This window comes from Mirounga angustirostris, unplaced genomic scaffold (genome assembly GCF_029215605.1).
Source record: "Mirounga angustirostris isolate CCGP_5_RB_7025 unplaced genomic scaffold, mMirAng1.0.hap1 SCAF_12, whole genome shotgun sequence".
NCBI classification, from domain to species: domain Eukaryota; kingdom Metazoa; phylum Chordata; class Mammalia; order Carnivora; family Phocidae; genus Mirounga; species Mirounga angustirostris.
The window spans coordinates 35,874,964-35,895,243 of record NW_026991720.1 but is presented as its reverse complement, the minus strand read 5'-3'; the positions used below and the strand labels follow the sequence as shown (position 1 = coordinate 35,895,243).

The 20,280-nt window shown below is 36.1% G+C and overlaps 1 long non-coding RNA gene across 4 annotated transcripts in view; it reads left to right on the top strand.

The window, feature by feature from the left end:
- Positions 1-20,280, top strand: part of LOC123835379 (uncharacterized) — a 459,456-nt gene that overhangs the window by 111,329 nt on the left and 327,847 nt on the right. For 3 of the 4 annotated variants that reach the window (XR_010406420.1, XR_010406421.1, XR_008505239.2), the window contains exon 4: positions 1,608-1,671. The exons of the other annotated variant lie outside the window; for it this stretch is intronic. This is a non-coding gene — a long non-coding RNA (uncharacterized LOC123835379). The remainder of the gene's footprint in view (positions 1-1,607; positions 1,672-20,280) is intronic. 4 annotated transcript variants of the gene reach the window in all.

The following is a 20,280-nucleotide window of genomic DNA, read 5'->3' as shown; positions in this document are numbered from 1 at the left end:
AACTCATATTTATAATGATGTCTTTCCTGGATACCTCCTCTTCCTGCACCCCCATTTCAGGAAATGTAAAGTTAGCAATAGAAGATATGTGCAGTTACCTGAGGAGTGAGAAGAGTAGATTTAGAAGGATGATTTCAGGGCTGATTCCTGTTAGATGATGTCGTGCCTCTCTCCACTCCTGCATTTAGCCTATGCAGTAACTTGCAGAACTGTATTCAACACACATGAAGGCTCGAGGAACTAGAAGTAAAGATTATAAAGCCATAGTTGCAAGTGAGGGAAGCGAAGCTGAATGACTTTAGAACTGAACATGTGCTACAGCTGCTAAGGTTCCAAGACCTGGACTCAAATCAGAGCTGAAATCTAGGCCCTGTGTGTGGTAGGGGGCTGGAACTGAGCTTCTTACATAAAGCTGGCAACCATCAAGTGTTGTCTAGTCCTTGAAATTGAGGCTAGAAAGACTACTCACAGACTGGGAGTGCCCTAGTGATCTGGGTCATTATAAAAATAAATATATTAAATTCACATATGTAAAAAAGACTCAAATTGGTCAAAAAAACACTATGTAGATATAGTTCTTTTATAACTAGACACAAAATACTATATCATGACTCAGGTAAAATACATTTTTGGAGAAAATGTGCTAGAAAATACCAGTCAAATAAATGCTTGTTGATTAATAAACGAAAAATATTTAACATGCAAAACATTACTAGGGATGAAAAGAGATGCAACATTGAGAAAAAAAGGAATATTCCACCAAGAAGCAATAAAATTAAGTTTTATGTATCATGACCTTACAATATTTAAAGCCTGTTTAAATATTAAATATTTAAAGGGTGAAGGTAGACAAAAGGTACCTTGGAAAACCCCTGCTGTGGTCAGGCCAGGGTGGAGGGGGTGGGTCTACAGAAGATTGTGGGTTGAGGGGTGCTGTTAGCAAGCTAGGTGGAGAGTGTTTATGCCTTGCTGGTTCTCACAGGTGTCCATGTGTCTAGGCCAGGGGGTGGAGGAGGGAAATGGTATCCGCAAGCTCTTTTTATTTTTGGAGAAGTTTCCCAAAGATCCTTGCCCCTCCAGCATATGCTCTGAATTTAGTAAATAAATTACCTTCCAGTAACCCCAAGCATTTTTCAAATTGCTGCTTCTATACTGTATCTCAGCAGGGCTATTTGTTGTGCTTTATCTTTAGGGCCAGAGGCTTGGTTTTCTATCACCCTTTGGCTCTCCCAGAGCCCAGCTGCTGATTTTAAAAAGTTCTAGGTGTTGAGCCCTACTGATTGTAAGAACTCACAAAGTTAGACCCCTGTGGTTTTCAAAGTCAAATATTATGGAGATTCATCTTCCCAGTGTGAGTCCCCTGTGCCTGGGGTGCTGGGTGTGGGATTTGCTCCTATCTCCTCTCCATGCCTGCTGTGGTGTCCCTCCCTCCTGTGGACAGTTGAAGGTACATAACATCTTCTGCATATAGCAGGTCCCCACAGGGTCTCTACCCTTACTGCCCTCTTCAATGTGGCCTCTTCTCTACATTTAGCTGTGTAGAATCTGTCCTGCCAGTCTTCAGATCATTTTCTGGTTTATTTATTCTGATGTGCATGTTATTCTAGGTGTCACTGGGGGAGGAGGTGGTGCTAGCATTCTCCTACTCTGCTATCTTCCCTGGAAGTCATGGTAAGTATACTCTTAATCTTCACCTCTTTCACCTATCTCCCCACCCTTTTCCCCTCTGGCAATCGCCAGTTTGTTCTCCATATTTACCAGATAATTTTTTTAAAGATTTTATTTTATTTATTCATGAGAGACAGAGGAGAGAGAGAGAGAGGCAGAGGCAGAGGGAGAAGCAGGCTCCCCATGGAGCAGGGAGCCCGATGTGGGGCTCGATCCCAGGATCCTGGGATCACAACCCAAGCCAAAGGCAGACCCTCAATCAACTTAGCCACCCAGGTGCCCCACCAGATAATTTTTATTTTTTATTTTTTTATTATTATTTTTTTAAAGATTTTATTTATTTATTTGAGAGAGAGAGAATGAGAGACAGCATGAGAGGGAGGAGGGTCGGAGGGAGAAGCAGACTCCCTGCCGAGCAGGGAGCCCAATGCGGGACTCGATCCCGGGACTCCAGGATCATGACCTGAGCCGAAGGCAGTCGCTTAACCAACTGAGCCACCCAGGCGCCCCCCACCAGATAATTTTTAAATCTCCACTTTAGGCCATGTATCTTGTGTCTTTTCACTTTCTTATTATATTTTATTAATGTTAAATTCTGGCACAAATATTTTCTTCTGAGTTAGTTGATTTACTTTTCCCTCAAAATTTTCTTCTAATATTTTAAAAATTGAATTCCTCATTGGTATCATTTTATCTTTTTAAAAAATAACTTACTTTTAAAACTTCAAATCACTCTTTTCTATGGAAATGATGATATAAAAATTGCATCTGCATTCATGAGTCCACCCTGATATAAATTAACAAATGAGTAAATTTTTAAAAAGGGAAAGAATAGGGAAATCTCCTGTGTAGAATTCCAAATAATTGGGATAATCAAAGTAGGTGTAGCATGACCTCCCATGGCTTAAATATGAGCTGATGATAATGACTTTCTTCCCAAGAGAAAAGAAGGAAAAAGAGTAACTTTAGAGAGGAGAAACCTGACAAACAACTATCTCAGCCAGGGGTTAAGGTTAAAAATCAACAGTGATAAGTCATGTTGATAGTATGTACCCTTGCTGTAATGTAGTGCAAATGGCATTTTACTTCTGTAGTCTTCTGTAAAACCCATAATCCAAATCTAATCATAAGAAAAAGATCAGAGCAATTTCAATTGAGGGAAATTCTAGAAATTCCCTGACCGGTACTCCTCAAAACTGTCAAGTTCATCAAAGACGAGGAAAGTCTGAGAAAATGTCACAGCCAAGAGCAACCTAAGGAGAGATGGCAGCAAAATATAATGTGGTATCCTGGAATATAAAAAGAACATTAGGTAAAAACTAGGGAAATATTAATTACAATATGGTTCTTAGTTAATTGAAAAAAATGCATTGGCTAGGCAATCCCTTCCATTAGTATACCAAATCTTATTCCTATTTATAAAAATGTATAAAAATTCATTCCTATTACAGTGCTTTCTAAGTAATTAGAAAGAGCTATGCTAGAACAAAGAAACTGATATCATGCTCAGATAAAAGGTAATTTGTAACAAATGCCAATTCCTTTTTTCTTTTTTTAAAATTTCACATACCAAACAAAATCAATTAAAATACCATTTGGTATACTGGAACAAGAAAAGGGCCAAACATCTGAAGACTGTAATGGGAGAAAGCTAAAGTAAAACATTTCTAAATTAAAGACAGAAATACATATATTTATAATAATATCAAATATCATACTTAGAATATAAGTTACTTGGGATTCTGTATGTGACATATGTCCTGGAAGCAATCTATATGAAGATATGTCAAAAAAGATTATGTCTGTATGTAATCATGTGCAGTTTTGAAAATGACATCTGCCATGATTGAAGACAGACCATTGGGTGATGCCTCCTATACAGGAAAATGGTCAGCAAATGTGTTATTGTCCTAACATTGCTGTGATTTCCAAGTTTATTATAAGTTTGATTAAATTTATTCATGACCATGGGATAAATGAAAATGTATATATTTTCCATTTTGTATCACTAGTGGTATCATCTTAAGAAGGATAGCTCCTTCTGGAGGAGCCATATGACTGAAGCATAATGATTTTTATTCTTTGTAGATGGTAGTGCATACATTAGCAGGCATATTCTCTGGTGAATGGCAGCATAATGTAGAGAAAGAGAACTTTGGAGAACCATATGGGAGTTCTGTGTTCCCATAGCAACTTGAGCATACATTGAAAGGATCATGTGTATATGACTGTTCCCTGTCTATTGTATAATGGACTTAGTACAGGGACTGTATCTTGTTTTTCTTTCCTCATTGCCTACACAGTTATTAAGGTGAGACATTCTGATCTTAAGTGATTTTAGAGTCAGATGAATGGACCCCAAAATAATTTATAAATATTATCCCACCTCTTCTACTTAACATCAAAATGGTAGTACCAAAATTACATTTCCTAATTCATAGAAATGAGATCAGAAGTTTGCAATAGTGATCTGGAATAGACACTAAATAAATATTTGGCTCCCTCCAACCTAGTTGAGGTCATGGATATTTTTTAATATCATTTCAAACATTGTTTTTATTTCCATTATTTAAAAAAATATTTGTATCTATTACCATTGTTAGAATCAAATCTTAATTTGAAAGAAATGCCTCCTTGTAGGACGACTGATGGACTAGATGGCAGAGAATATATATATGTTTTAATTTTAATTTTTATTATTTTTTAAAGAAGGAGAGGTGGGAAGGGGCAGAGGAAGAGAGAAAGAGAGAATCTCAAGGGCAGAAGGCAGCACAGGGCTTGATCCCACCACTCTGAGATCATGACCTCAGCCGAAATCAAGATTTGGACGCTTAACTGACTGATCACCCAGGCACGCTGGCAGAGACTATTTTTAATGGTTGATAACAGCCTTGGGCACAAAGAAAAAATGGATTATAATTCTTTGCATAGTTTCTTTCAGGAAATATAACTGTGTTCAGTCAATAGCTTTTTTCCCCTAAGTTTATAGAAATTTAATTCCCTTTCTTTTTTGGTTTTCCATTTATTATTCCTTGTAATAAATACAAGTGAGAAATATAAAATATAAGTAATAAAAGTAAAATATGAAAGTTGTGTGTATAATGACTGCCATCATTTAAATAAATATGGGTAAAGTGTGAAAGAATTTGTAGTGTTAATATAATAGACTTACATTTATCAATATTTTCTTAAGTTTTCTGTGCTATTTTAAGTCAAAACACTTAAAATTTTTTATTTGTAATTTATTTCTGAGAAAGAATTCACATAGGGAAGATCAGTTGCCTCTTTCATCAGTAACTTTTTGAACTACTTCTTAGCCTTTTGACTTTAACATTACTTTATGTGTGTTTACTTGCTTTTTGTCAGGCTGCTTCCCCTATTAAAACTGGGCACCATTTCTTCTATGGTACCATAAAATTCTTCTGGAGTAGGACTTTTACCCTTTTATATGAAGTATGGGGGCCCAGGAGAGGAGGCATCCTTTGACATAGGGAGTGATGTCCTTGTTATTGGAGTCTAAAGGACCCACCTAGAGGCATTAAAAATGTATTTCCTTTTCAACACTCTGGGACATTCTGATGTCCAAAGAAGACAAATCTCTGGACTAAATTCTTTTTTTCAGCTGGCATTTTGTTAGTCATACATTTTCTAAAACACATGTTCTTAACCTGGGGTCTAGAGACAGAATTCATCTGGAAAAAGGTATTTTTTCACTCTAATTGAAATTAAGTATTTAATTATGAATGAAGGTAATCAATCACAGTGATATTCGCAGTAATTATGACTTTGTCACCATTATAAATCAGAGATGTTTTCATATCACATTACAGTTGGTGTAAATATCTCAATATGTTTGTATTCTCTACTGTTTCAAAATGCAGTATTTATTAAATTCAGTATTAGGTTTTATTACTTGATGCCTTACCAGGCAAGATGGATTGATTAAGGCACAGTTTGGCATAAGGAGGCTAAAAAATGAGATCAAGAGGCGTTTTCTATTTTATTTGTATTATCCCATTTCTTAAGTTAGATGGTGAGTTCATGGGTGTTCATTTTATTGCTATGTTTTAAAACCTTATATTTGTAATGTTCTTTTCTATGTAAAAATATATATAGCTTCCAAGTCTTTTTGTAAAATCTCTGTTAGATGCCAGTACTGCCTAGACTACCCCCCTTTCTGAAAAATCTCTATCCATTGCCCTTGCTGTGCTGTGACCCTAACTTATGGGATAGTTTATTGAGCTAGAGATGAACTCCTGACCTGTGGAGTAATCTATGAGATTGCTCAAAATCTTGAATTTTAAGGATGTGGTTTGAAAAGAAGAGCTGGGTAGAGCTGCCTCTTGATCAAAATCTTGAATTGAGACACAGAAAATTTATATTATAGGTAATTATAGGTATTATAGGTAATTGAACCTAAAGGCATATACTTATCATGAGATTTAGTAAGAGGGACTTGTGGTTAGGTCTAGTAGGCAAATGAACCCTTAAAACTATGTATGTGTAGAAATTTATATGATCCTTCAAGGATGTTCATGGCTTGGGGTGCCTGGGTGGCTCAGTTGGTTAAGTGTTTACCTACCCACGGCTCAGGTCATGATCTCAGGGTCCTGGGATGGAGCCCCACATTGGGCTCCCTGCTCAGTGGGAAGCTGGCTTCTCCCTCTCCCTTTACCCCACACCCTGTTTCTGCTCTCACTCGCTCTCTCTCAAATAAAATAAAATCTTAAAAAAAAAAGGATGCTCATGGCTCACACCTGGGGTCTCTGATATAACATAGGATAAGAAACACAGGGGCAAAGGCTTATGAAGAACTTGAGTAGTTAAGTGAAAACAGAGCCGGTAAATAGGGGGAGACAGAAAGGCTAGGTGGGACAGTGAGGTAGAGCTGAATAGGCTCATGTCCAGAGCTGCATGTCTTTCTGCCCTTCCTGAGTCATCTTTCATCTTTTTGAAGGAGATTCTTATGGGAAATCTGATCCTTTTCAAAGGAACATCAGTTCAGATTTTTTTAATTCTTTGGACTAAAAGAGTCCTGTCTATGAAAATATAGAAATGATACTTGTAATGAATTTTTATTTTTTTATTTTTACTTTTTAAAAAGATTATTTATTTGAGAGACAGCATGTGCAAGAGAGCACGACCAGTGGGGAGGGGCAGAGATAGAGAGAGAGTGGGAGAAGCAGACTCTTCGCTGAATAGGGAGACTGATTCCAGGCTTGATCCTAGGATTCTGGGATCATGACCTGAGCTGAAGGCAAATGTTTAAATAACTGAGCCACTCAGGCGCCCCTCTTAATGAATTTTTAATTAATTTGGAAGTTTTTTTAAAGAGCAAATCAACTTGCAGTTGTTCAAAAACTGTTCATTATTGTGGAAAGTAGTTGGGATGGTTAATTCTCAGCAACTAATTAACACTTGAGCAAGATTGAAGGGAATTTTTTTTTTTAAATTATAGAAATAGTACAGAGAGAATCATTTCAGTCATTCTAGGCATATTAGGTATGTTGAAATGTTAGTGAGAATTCTTTTTTTTTTTTTTTTTCTCATCAGTCATTGGTCTGGGAAGCACTACTTTCGAACTGTAAAGTGCTTGCCTGTGCATTACTTTTGCAGTGATTTGTGGTTCCAAGGAAAATTCAATGCCTCTGATCACACATACTCAAAAACCAAAACGAAAAGTCAACAAACAAATCATAACAAAATTGTCTTTCTTGAGTTGCAAATCCCTGAGTATTCAACCGGAATGAATTCTGTCAAGCAGAAATGGAACCGTGTTCTAGCTTCTAAAATGTATTTCTTTTCTTTTCTTTCTTTCGTTATATTTATATTTTTATTTTATTTATTTGATTAATTAATTTTGAGAGAGAAAGTGCATGCCTGCACACACAGGGAGAGGGATGGAGGGAGAGAGAAACTTTAGCAGATTCCTCACTGAGCTTGGAGCCCAATGCAGGGCTTGATCTCGAGACCCTGAGATTATGACCTGAGCTGAAACTAAGAGTCAGACATTTAACTAACTGTGTCACCCAGGGGCCCCTTAAAATGTATTTCTCTATTGCACATATTGCTCCTTGTTTATTGTCCTTGCTTTCTCAGATTTTTTAATCATTCATGGTGCAAGGGAGCTAGAACTTGCAAAAAAAATTTTTAAGTGTTTTTCTTATTGTGTAAATAGTTTTTTGGCTTTGTATTCTCCAACCAATATTTTTGAAGTCCCTTTTGATTTGTAAACTTATATAAACATTTCAGAGGAATTATTATCATACTCATGAAAAGTACTTTTTCTTATGTTAGGGGAATTTATCATTTAATACTTAAAGAGGGGGGCAGGAATTAAGATGGCAGAGTAGTAGGGGCACCGTGAGCTTGCCTTGTCCCTTGAGGACAGCTAGATCAACTTCCAACTATTTTGAACAACCCAGAATATGATCTGAGGATTAAGAAAAGAATCTGCACAGTTGGAGGGAGAGAACATGGCAGATGAGAGGCTTATAGTTTTTTTTGTTTGTTTGCATTTTTGTTCCTTTTCCTGATCTTGTCTTGGATTATTTTTCTTTCTTTTTTTCCCCAAGCTTATCTTTTTTTTTTTTTTAAGATTTTATTTATTTATTCATGAGAGACAGAGAGAGTGAGAGAGAGGCAGAGGGAGAAGCAGGCTCCCAAGGAGCAGAGAGCCCGATGCGGGACTCGATCCCAGGACCCTGGGATCATGACCTGAGCCGAAGGCAGACGCTCAACCATCTGAGCCACCCAGGCGCCCCCCCCCAGCTTATCTTAACAAACAAATCAAAGCACACCTAGTCAAACACTCCCCACTACAAGCAAGGAGGAACTCTGTAGAGGATGGAACAGTGGGAAAGAGCAGCCAAAACACAACAGCAGAGTGTACACGGTATATACCAGAAACACTTCCTAAAAGTTTGTTGTTACTGTTGTTTTTTTTTTTTTTTTTTCCGGTTTTCTTTGTTCTTTTCTCTTCTGGACAAAATGATGAGATGGAGAAATTCCCCTCACAAGAAAGAACAGGAGGTAGTACTCACAGCCAGGGATTTAATCAATACAGATAAAAGTAAGATTTCTGAAGTAGAATCTAAAACAAAGATTATAAAGATACTAGCTGGGCTTGAAAAAAACATAGAGAACAGTAGAGAATCCAACAGTAGAGATAAAAGAACTAAGATATAGTCAGGTTGAAATTTAAAAAAAAAATGCTATAACCAAGATGCAGCCCCAAGTGGAGGCCAAAAAAAATGAGGATGTATGAAGTAGAAGAGCAAATCAGTGATATAGAAGATGAAATTATGGAAAATAGTGAAGCTGAAAAGAAGAGGGAAAGAAACCATTAGATCACAAATGTAGACTTCGGGAACTCAGCAATTCCATGAAGTGAAATAATATCTGTATTATAGGAGTCCCAGAAGATGAGAAGTGGAAAAAGGGGGCAGAAGGTTTATTTGAACAAATTATAGCTGAGAACTTCCCTAATCTTGGGAAGGATACAGGCATTCAAGTCCAGGAGGCACAGAGAACCTCCCTCACAATCAACAAAAATATGTCATCACCTTGACATATAATAGTGAAACTTGCAAATCTCAGAGACAAAGAGAAAATCCTGAAAGCAGCTCAGGACAAGAGGTCCTTAACCTATAAGGTACACACATAAGGCTGGCAGCAGACCTGTCCACAGCGACCTGGCAGGCCTGAAAGGGCTGGCATGATATATTCAATGTGCTAAATGGGAAGACTATGCAGCCAAGAATACTTTATCCAGCAAGGCTGTCATTCAGAACAGAAGGGGAGAGATAGAGTTTCCAGGACAAACAAAAATTAATGGAATTTGTGAACAGTAAACCAGCCCTGCAAGAAATATTAAAGGGTATCCTTTGAGCAGAGAGCCCCAAAGTAACAAAGATCAGAAAGGAGCAAAGACAATCTACAGGAACAGTGACTTAATAGGTAATACAATGGCACTAAATTCGTATCTTTCAATAATTACTTTGAATGTAAAAGGACTAAATGCTCCAATCAAAAGATATAGGGTATCAGAATGGATAAAAAAGAAAAAAAGACCCATAGATATGCTTCTTACAAGAGACTCATTTTAGACCCAAAGATACCACCAGATAGAAAGTGATGGGGTGGAGGACCATTTATCATGCAAATGGACATCAAAAGAAAGCTGGAGTAGCCATCCTTATATCAGACAAACTAGATTTTGAAGCAAAGACTCTAATAAGAGATGAAGAAGGACACTGTATCATAATAAAGGGGTCTATCCAACAAAAAGATCTAACAATTGTAAATATTTATGCCTCTAATTTGGGAGCAGCCAAATATGTAAACCAATTAATAACAAAATTAAAGAAACTAATTGATAATACAATAATAGTAGGGGACTTTAACATTCCCTCACTGCAATGGACAGATCATCTAAGCAGAAGATCAACAAGGAAACAAGGGTCTTGAATGACACACTGGACCAGATGGACTTAACAGATATATTCAGAGCATTTCATCCTAAAGCAGCAGAAAACACATTCTTTTCGAGTGCACATGGAATATTTTCCCAAATAGATCACATACAGGGTCACAAATAAGCTATCAACTAGTACAAAAAGATTGAGATCATACCATGCATGTTTTCAGAACACAATGCTATGAAACTTGAAGTCAATCACAAGAAGAAATTTTGCAGGACCACAAATACATGGAGGTTAAAGTACATCCTACGAAAAAATGAATGGGTCAACCAGGAAATTAAAGAGGAATTAAAAATTCATGGAAGCAAATTAAATGAAAACACAACAGTTCAAAACCTTTGGCATGCAGCAAAGGCGGTCCTAAGAGGGAAGTATGGAGCAATACAGGCCTTACTCAAGAAGCAAGAAAAGTCTCAAATACACAACCTACCCTTACACCTAAAGGAGCTGGAAAAAGAACAGCAAATAAAGCCTAAATCCAGAAGAAGAGAAATAATAAAGATTAGAGCAGAAATCAGTGATATAGAATCAAAAAAGAGCATTAGAACAGATCAATGAAAGTAGGAGCTGGTTCTTTGAAAGAATTAATAAGACTGATAAACCCCTAGCCAGACTTATCAAAACAAAAAGAGAAAGGACCCAGATAAATAAACTCATGAATAAAAGAGAGATCACAAACAACACTGAAGAAATACAAACAATTAAAAGAGAATATTATGAGCAATTTTTGGCAACAAATTGGGCAATCTGGAAGAAATGGATAAATTCTTAGAAAAGCTGAAGAGACCCATAACCAGCAAAGAAATTGAATCAGTAAGCAAAAATCTCCCAATAAACAAGAGTCCAGGGCTGGATGGCTTCCCAGGGGAATTCTACCAAACATTTAAAGAATTAATACCTATTCTTCTGAAACTGTTTCAGAAAATAGAAATGGAAGGAAAACTTCCAAATTCTTTCTATGAGCCAGCATTACCTTGATCCCAAAGCCAGACAAAGACCCTACTAAAAAGGAGAATTATAGACCAATATCCCTGATGAACATGGTTGCAAAAATTCTCACCAAGATACTTAGCTAATAGGTTTCAACAATACATTAAAATGATTATTCACCACGACCAACTGGGATTTATTCCTGGGCTGCAAGGGTGGTTCAACATCTGCAAATCAATCAATGTGATACACTACATTGTAAAAGACAGGACAAGAACCTTATGATCTCTCAATAGATGCAGAAAAAGCATTTGACAAAATACAGCATCCTTTCTTATTAAAAACCCTCCACCATGTGGGGATAGAGGAAACATATCTCAATATCATAAAAGCCATATATGAAAGACCCACAGCTAATATCACTCTCAATGGGGGAAAAACTGAGAGCTTTTCCAAAACTAAGGTCAGGAACACGACAGGGATGTCCAATGTCTCCACTATTGTTCAACATAGTACTGGAAGTCCTGGTCTTAGCAATCAGACAACAAGAACAACAACAAAAATAAAAGACATCCGAATCAGCAAAGAAGAAGTCAAATTTTCACTCTTCGCAGACAACATGATATTCTATGTAGAAAATCCGAAAGACACCAAAAACTTGTAGAAGTGTTACAGGAACTCAGCAAAGTCACAGGATATAAAATCAGTGCAATGCACAGAAATAAGTTGCATTTCTATACAATAATAAAGAAGCACGAGAAAGAGATATCAAGGAATTGATCCCAATTATAATTGCACTGAAACACATAAGGTACCTAGGAATAAACCTAACCAAAGATGTAAAGGATCTGTACTCTAGAACACTTACGAAAGAAATTGAGGAAGACACAAAGAAATGGAAAAACCTTCCATGTTCATGGATTGGAAGAACAATCTTGTTAAAATATCTATGCTACCCAAAGCAATCTACACATTCAATGCAATCCCTGTCAAAATACCATCAGCATTTTTCACAGAGCTGAAACAAACAATCCTAAAATTTGTATGGAACCAGAAAAGACTCCAAATAGCCAAAGTAGTGTTGAAAAAGGAAACCAAAGCTGGAGGCATCCCAATTCCAGATTTCAAGCTATATCTGTAATCATCAAGACAGTATGGTACTGGCACAAAAACAGACACATATCAATGGAACAGAATAGAGAACCCAGAAATGGACCCTCAACTTTATGGTCAACTAATCTTCAACAAAGCAGGAAAGGATGTCCAATGGAAAAAAGACCAGTCTCTTCAACAAATGGTGTTGGGAAAACTGGACAGCCACATATGGAAGAATGAAACTGGACCACTTTCTTACACCATATACAACAGTAAACTCAAAATGGATGAAAGACCTAAATGTGAGACAGGAATCCATCAAAATCCTAGAGGAGAACCACCTCTTTGACCTCGACCGCAGCAACTTCTTGCAAGACATGTTTTCAATAGCAAGGGAAACAAAAGCAAAAATGAACTATTGGGACTTCATCAAGATAAAAAGCTTCTGCACAGCAAAGGGAACAGTCAACAAAACTAAAAGGCAACCTACAGAATGGGAAAAGATATTTGCAAATGACATATCAGATAAAGGGTTCATATCCAAAATCTGTTAAGAACTTATTAAAGTCAACACCGAAAAACCAAAAAATCCAGTTAAGAAATGGGCAGAAGACATGAGCAGACATTTCTCCAGAGAAGACATCCAAATGGCTAACAGACACATGATAAAATGTTCATGTCACCGGGCATCAGGGAACTACAAATTAAAACCACAATGAGATACCATCTCACACTGGTTAGAATGGCTAAAATGAACAAGTCAGGAAACAACAGATGTTGACAAAGATGTGGAGAAAAAGGAACCCTCTTACACTGTTGGTGGGAATGCATACTGGTGCAGCCACTCTGGAAAATAGTATGGAGATTCCTCAAAAAGCTAAAAATAGAACTATTCTATGACCCAGCAATTGCACTACTAGGTATTTATCCAAAGGATACAAACAGTGATTCGAAGGGGCACCTGCACCCCAATGTTTATAGCAGCAATGTCCACAATATTCAAACTATGGAAAGAGCTCAGATGTCCTTTGACAGATGAATGGATAAAGAAGTTGTGGTATATATAGACAATGGAATATTACTCAGCCATCAAAAAGAATGAAATCTTGCCATTTGCAATGACATGGATGGAACTAGAGGGTATTATGCTAAGTGAAATAAGTCAGAGAAACACAAATACTACCCAATGATTTCACTCATATGTGGAAATTAAGAAACAAAACAGATGAACATAAGGGAAGGGAAGGAAAAATGGAATATAAACAGGGAGGTAAACCATAAGAGACTCCTAACTATAGGAAATAAACTGAGGATTGCTTGAGGAGAAGTGGGGGTGGGGATGGGGGATGGGCATTAAGAAGGCACTTGATATAATGAGCACTGGGTGTTATAGGCAACTGATGAATCACTAAATTCGACCCCTAAAAATAATAATACACTATATGTTAACTAAATTGAATTTAAATAAAATTTTTAAAAAAATACTTAAGGAGACAGTCATTTTTTTTCAAGTGGCAAAAGTTGCAAGAAAAACATATGTGACAAAACATGTGGCCCCTCCTTGTTATATGGGGTCAACGTCAGTTAGCCCCCTTGCAGATCTCTCCTGAAGTTAAGATCATCTAGTAGAAAACAAACCAGACAGGAATTTAAGACTTTTTTTTTCTATCTCTTTCTCTGATTTTAGGCATTAACTCTCAAAGTGATTGTTATGGTGCTATTTGGAAAGTAATTGTGTATTTCACTGTCACATGATTTGAGGTTAAACAAATGTGACTCCTGAAGTTTCAAGGAAAGAAGTAATAAAAAACATATTAAGTATTTTATATCACACATGAATAACATTGTAAATAACATATAAGGGACATTTTTTATGGTTTTAAGTGCAATACAGTTTCAATGTATAGGCATCTTCAGCTATGCATCATTTAATCTGATTTCCCTATCAGTGATAATATTCTTCTTTTGATATAGTAATTTAATATTACACCTGTGATCTTGACTTCATTCAGATAATGTAGTTTTGCTATAATAATCTATGAATTTAATGGGGCTCAACTGGAAAAGCAGCTTAAAGTGGACAGGCCAGATGAATAAGGTGGCCAAATAATTCGAATCTGAAAATGTGTCATTGAAAAATGATCACACATGGGAAGCACAGTGACAAGGATCATTGCATACCATGGGAAAGACTTCATTATTATAGGTTAGGGGTAAAGGCATTCTGAAACATGTCAAAGGAATGCTCAGCATTGATTGATTTTGCATCTTTAAGAAAAAAGAAAGAACTCATAATGCTTGACCATTAGAGAAGATTTCAGAATTTGGCAAAAATTCTCTAATTGGAATTAGCAAAAACAAACAAGCAAAACATGAATAAACAGAAACAGCTTTCACTAGACTTAAAAACTTGATGAAAATTGTGCTTGTGTGATTTTGCAGTTTGACTCTAGTGGTATATGCAGTCATTATACTTTAAAAATTGCAGATTGCCTTTACATGCACAGTATTTAATTATATAAAAAATAGTTCATGCATTATTTTGAAAAACAATACAACTTTTATGACTGTACTTAGTGCTGAATTGTGTTCCCTCAAAATTCATAAGTTAAAGTCCTAACCCCCAGTATCTCAGAATGCGACTTTATTTGGAGAGAACGCCTTTAAAGAGATAATTAAGTTAAAAAGAGATGTGAGGGTAGGTTCTAGTCCAACCTGACTGGTGTCCTTGTTAAAGATTAGGACATATAAAGAGACACCAGGAATGTCTGTGCATAGAGAAAAGATTATGTGTGAATGCCCAAGAAGGCAGCCATCTGCCAGATGAGGAGAGAGGCCCTCAGAAGAAACCAAATCTGCCAGCACCTTGATTTTGGGCTTCTAGTTTCCACAATTTTCAGGAATAAACTTCTGTTATTTAAGCCACCCAGTCTGTGTGATATCTTGTTTGGGCAGCCTTAGTAATCAAATGCACTCTGTCTTCCGTAAGACACTGAAAGAAGCCGTGTCAGCTAGTTACTTGAACTGTTACACAGAATTATAAGAAAAGTGAATACTAACTCAGGTTCAAGGATCCTTTAGAAATATAAGAATAAATGAAATCAATATGATGTCTCAGCCATCATATATGTGGAAGCTTATATTTCTTTAAGAGATATTCCAAGGTTAAATTATGCATTTCGTGATGCTTTGTGTTAATCCCCATTGTTTTATAAAACTAAGAAGAGTAACAAGTTTATTTGACAAGAACATTTTTAGATGCTGCCCTGGAAATGATTACCACATATTAAAGAGTTGGTTTGGAGGAATAAAACCTGTTATAGAGTATTAAATGAAACCTTCTTTTAGAGTCCAAATTGGTAATCAGTTTCTTTGTTGCTCTCAGTTTGACATTGAGTAATTTATTTTAAATGCACAAGAAGCCTCATTTTTTGTCACATCTTAATTTTAGATAGGAGTCTTCCATACAATTAATTTATCAGTTATTTTTGGTACTAAAGACATTTGAATGACCACAGGCTTCCAGTTTAATGGAGAAATATCTTTTATTTTCCACCACAACTGTGATGTTTGGTGTAGCTTTGCTAATATAAGTTATGCCTGCTACATCAGTCAAGGCAGCAGTTCAATAGTTAAATAGTAAACTCAGTAAACCTCTCTACCCCAGCTCTTCCATCATTTTTGATGTGTGACTGTCAGTTAATCTTAAATGTTAAACTCTGTATAAAACTGATTATGGATATCTTCTATCATATAATAATGCATTTTTTCAAGAAGGACTATAAGATATATAAAAATGTACTGTTCATATATGAGTAAAAATGATCTTTGAAGAGCATTTGACACTCAGAAGATATTCTAATAATAAATGTGAATTTTCAATTAATATGTTTCTGTATGATAGTCACTTTTTAATTAGGGCTGATTAGTATGTGAAATGTTTTGCTTTGTTATTTATTCTCCATGCATTTGTCTGATTAGATATAACCTGTAAGAAAGGGTGAGCAAGGCATATTAAAAGAAAGAAAATTTTAATCAACATATTTTCAAAATTGAGAATAATTCTGGTAAAGGATGAATATTTGGAGGTTTTAAAGATTGATTAATATTAAATTTATAGATTATTTATGAAATAGTCTCATGAAATTTGTAACCTTAAACAAATAAATGCAAATAATAAAGCAAATTATTATAATGCTTTTTGTCATTTTATACAAGGTAAAGTAACTGAAACATGGGCATATAAAGTAACAATGATAATTAATGCAATAGGGTTAAACTAGACTTATGTAGAAGTGATCAAAGGATTATGTCACTTATAGTTCCATCTTCTCTGTCTCTGGAAAAGTATAAAATAATTGCATTTCACACCAATCACTAAGAAAATTCTTTGCTACTTAGAAAGCAGCCAGAATTGTCCTCAGAAATTCATGCAAAAGAACACAATTCCCTGTTACTTTTATATCAGTTGTAAATAGATTATATATGAAATGCATATGTATTTCACTGATGATTAAGATGGATAACAGTATGCACACAGAATGCTTTAGATATCTTACCATATACCCTCAAAAGAAAACAAAAACCAAGGTATTGATATAACCTCCCCACCTCAGATTTCATTGTCAGGCTCCAAATATATAGGGGGTTAACATGTCCATTTCTTCCCTCTCAACCTTCCTATTTATAGACTTAAAAAGATTGCCATGACTGGTATAAGAAGAAAATGTCAAAAGGTTATAAAACACTGCAGAGAAAACATTTTTAATGAGTCTTCCAGAACCCTGAAATAAGAAAGATCAGAAATAAGGTTATTATAATGAAACCAGATAATGAAACCAGTGTTAAAGACATGTTTTCTAGTATTATTTCTACCTATCTGTATTGCATAATTAGTGGTAGGCAAGTTAGGTTGTAAACTGTGAGAAAAACAACATATTTTCCAACTCTGGCTCCTTGCTCTGCTGCAGGCAGCTGGGAATGTTTTCCAGAAATAGAAGGTGGCTGTAACAAACAATAAAATATAGGCAGTGAGAGCCACGGTGATCTCTTTATCACATCTGTCATCATTGCACCTACTGATGGATTTATCAGAATGCCATGTGAGTCTGAAGGCAATGTGTCATAATCTGTGGGTATGCCTGGTCCCGAAGGATTTATTGCTTTCTTAGGAACCAAGGGAAGAACTAAAATAAAAGAAATTAAAATAATGGATTTATATTCCCTAGTATCCTGGAATGAGAGTTTGAATGCTGTAATAAACATGTGCTTCAATTACACATACTTACTTCTGCCTTTACCCATTGCTCTTTTTTAAAAATGTCACTCCTTAGTTTTCCTTTACATCAGAAACACAAAGGGTTGGGTTTTGATACTTACTAGTTTGATGGTGTTGAAGACTCCAAAACCCAAATGATAAACCTGGCTGAAGGTTTTTTTTTTTTTAACTTTTTCTTCTGACCAAGTCACTCTGGAAAGTAAACACTTGTCCACATTGCTCAAGCCTAAGGTCTTATCCTCTCATATGGATAATTATATGACCTTACATCTAAATATAAGTGTGTCAAAAAGGATTCTGAAAAGGTTGGAAAACCTGGGTCCTGACAGCTCTTAGGAACTGTGTGACTTCAGATAATCATTATATCTCACTTCAGGATGTTGTGATACTAAATAAAATAAAGTATTGCAACTCTTTTGTGGAGAGGAAAATGATATTCATTCATTTATGATTGGACTAGAGCTATTCATTACACTGGAGTCACAGCATTGAGGCTCTAGATCTAATACTATATGTTCAATAAGTTCTTCCATTTCTGTGGGATTTACCTGAATTTGGTTTCTGCAATATAAAACTGCTTTGTTAAAGATCTGCTAGTATCCTATTTTTTTTTTTTTTTAATTTCTAAAGATTATGCCTCTTTGATCTTTGGTTAGTCACTTAACCTTTCTGGGATATTAGTTTCCTTTATAGGAACAGAGGAATTGGAGTAGATAATTATTAATGTTCAATCCAATCTTACAGTGTTCTACCACATTCACACTGCTTGTTCTTCATGTTGAAATCTAGGACAGCAGGCACAGAAAGGACCTTTGGACTCAGCATTTCCTGTTTGCATGTGGCTGAATGGGACTGAGATTGTCTCCATCACTGGCTTTCCTGTCCAGTTTGTCTTCATATTACAGATTCTGTTACAGAGTACTTTCTATTTTGGTCATCAGGATTCTTGCTTGTTTTTGCCTGAGGCTTGCAGAGTTATGAGTAAATATTTCATCTGTTAAACTAACACCGAACTATAGAAATGATCCCTGAAAGTATAGTCTTTGTTAAACTAACACCTAAACTAACCCTTTCTTTATCTTTTTTTCCTGTTCTCATGAAAGACTTGTCCCAAAATCAACTACATACTAATGTCACGGAAATACACCATCAACAGTTCAAAATTCTGAACTGCAGAAATCTGTCCTCAAGGTAAAAATTAGAAAGTTTCCAAATGCCATTCTGCATTTGAAAGGACTGTGACTCCTGAACAATCACAGTCCTATTTCCTGTTAATACTATTGCTCATGCTTTTTATAATGTCTTACAATTTTGACAGATTAAGCCAATGCGTGTTAAATGATACGAAAGCAATAACAATAAAAGCACTTTAAGTATAGGTAAATGTGCATAGAAAATCGTAATTTATTTCAGGAAGGCCGCAGAGGATTGATTGTCAATATTTTAAATTTTACTTTCTGCCTCTTTTGTGATTTAGAATCCTGGTGTATCAATTATCCCTTTTACTCTTTTATATTCAATCATCTTGTATTAGTTAGGATTCTCCAGAGAAACAGATCTATAGATCTATAGATATCTGTATATTGACATAGATATATATAAGTTTTGTTTTTGTTTGTTTGTTTTTAAGGGACGGGATCGTGAAGCTGTGCAGGCTGGTATATCCAAGAACTGTGGGGTAGGCCAGGAAGCTAGAGAATGGAAGAGTTGCAGTTTCAGTCAGAAGGCAGACTGCTGACAGAATTCCTTCCACTGGGGAGTCAGTTTTTTCTAGGAACGCCTTCAGCTTATGGGATAAGGCCCACCCACATTATGGAGGGCAATCCTATTTTAATGTTAATTTTATGTAGAAAATACCTTCACAGGAACATCTAGAATAATGTTTGATCAACTATCTTGTTACCATGGCCTATCTAAATTTACCCACAAAGTTAACCATCACGTGGTCCTTCATGTGTACTTTATTGTTTTCTCCAGGATATTGTTTTTAGCCTCCCTTGGCTATCTTTAAGGCTAATCTACCACATAGGGAATAAGGACTTTTAAATGTATATATTCATTTCTCATCTTTTATCACAGTTCCAACTGTCTCCTGAGTATCTTCCCTTAGGTGCCCTTCAGACACTTTCATTCCAACATGTTTAAAACAGAAACTCATTCTCTTTTCTCCCTTATCTACTGCTTTGTTTTATTAATGACAAGATTATTCAGTCTAGAAATCTTGGAGTCATCTTTCAATTATCCCCTTCATCCTTTCCTCTAATGGAATTCCAACTCACTCACTTTCTCAACAGTATTTATTAAATTCCTTCTAGGTGTCAGATTATATCTTAGGCAATGTAAACAAATAGTGATAAGGTAGACAATAAACAAATAATCCCCCAAATATTTGTAATTGTGATAAACGCTATGAAGAAAAAATATAGGGTGCTAGGAGATTGTGTAACTGAGGGACCTCATGCAGTATGAGAGGGACAGGCAAGGCTGGCATAAGAAGGATATGTGAGTTAGCTAGGCAAAATTGGGGAGTAAGGAAAGGAACAGTATTTCAGGCAGGAGAAACAGCATGTGCAAAGACCCTGATGTAGGGTAATATGAGAAGGGGTATGATGCCTGAGTATTAACTTTGAGTCAGGAACTTTTATTCTCATAGTGACCCAATGATATAGGTATTATTATTATTTTTTTTAAAGATTTATTTATTTGACAGAGAGAGAGAGCACAAGCAGGGGGAGCGGCAGGCAGAGGGAGAGGGAGAAGCAGGCTCCCTGCTGAGCAGAGCACCAGACCTGGGGCTGGATCCCTGGGATCATGACCTGAGCCGAA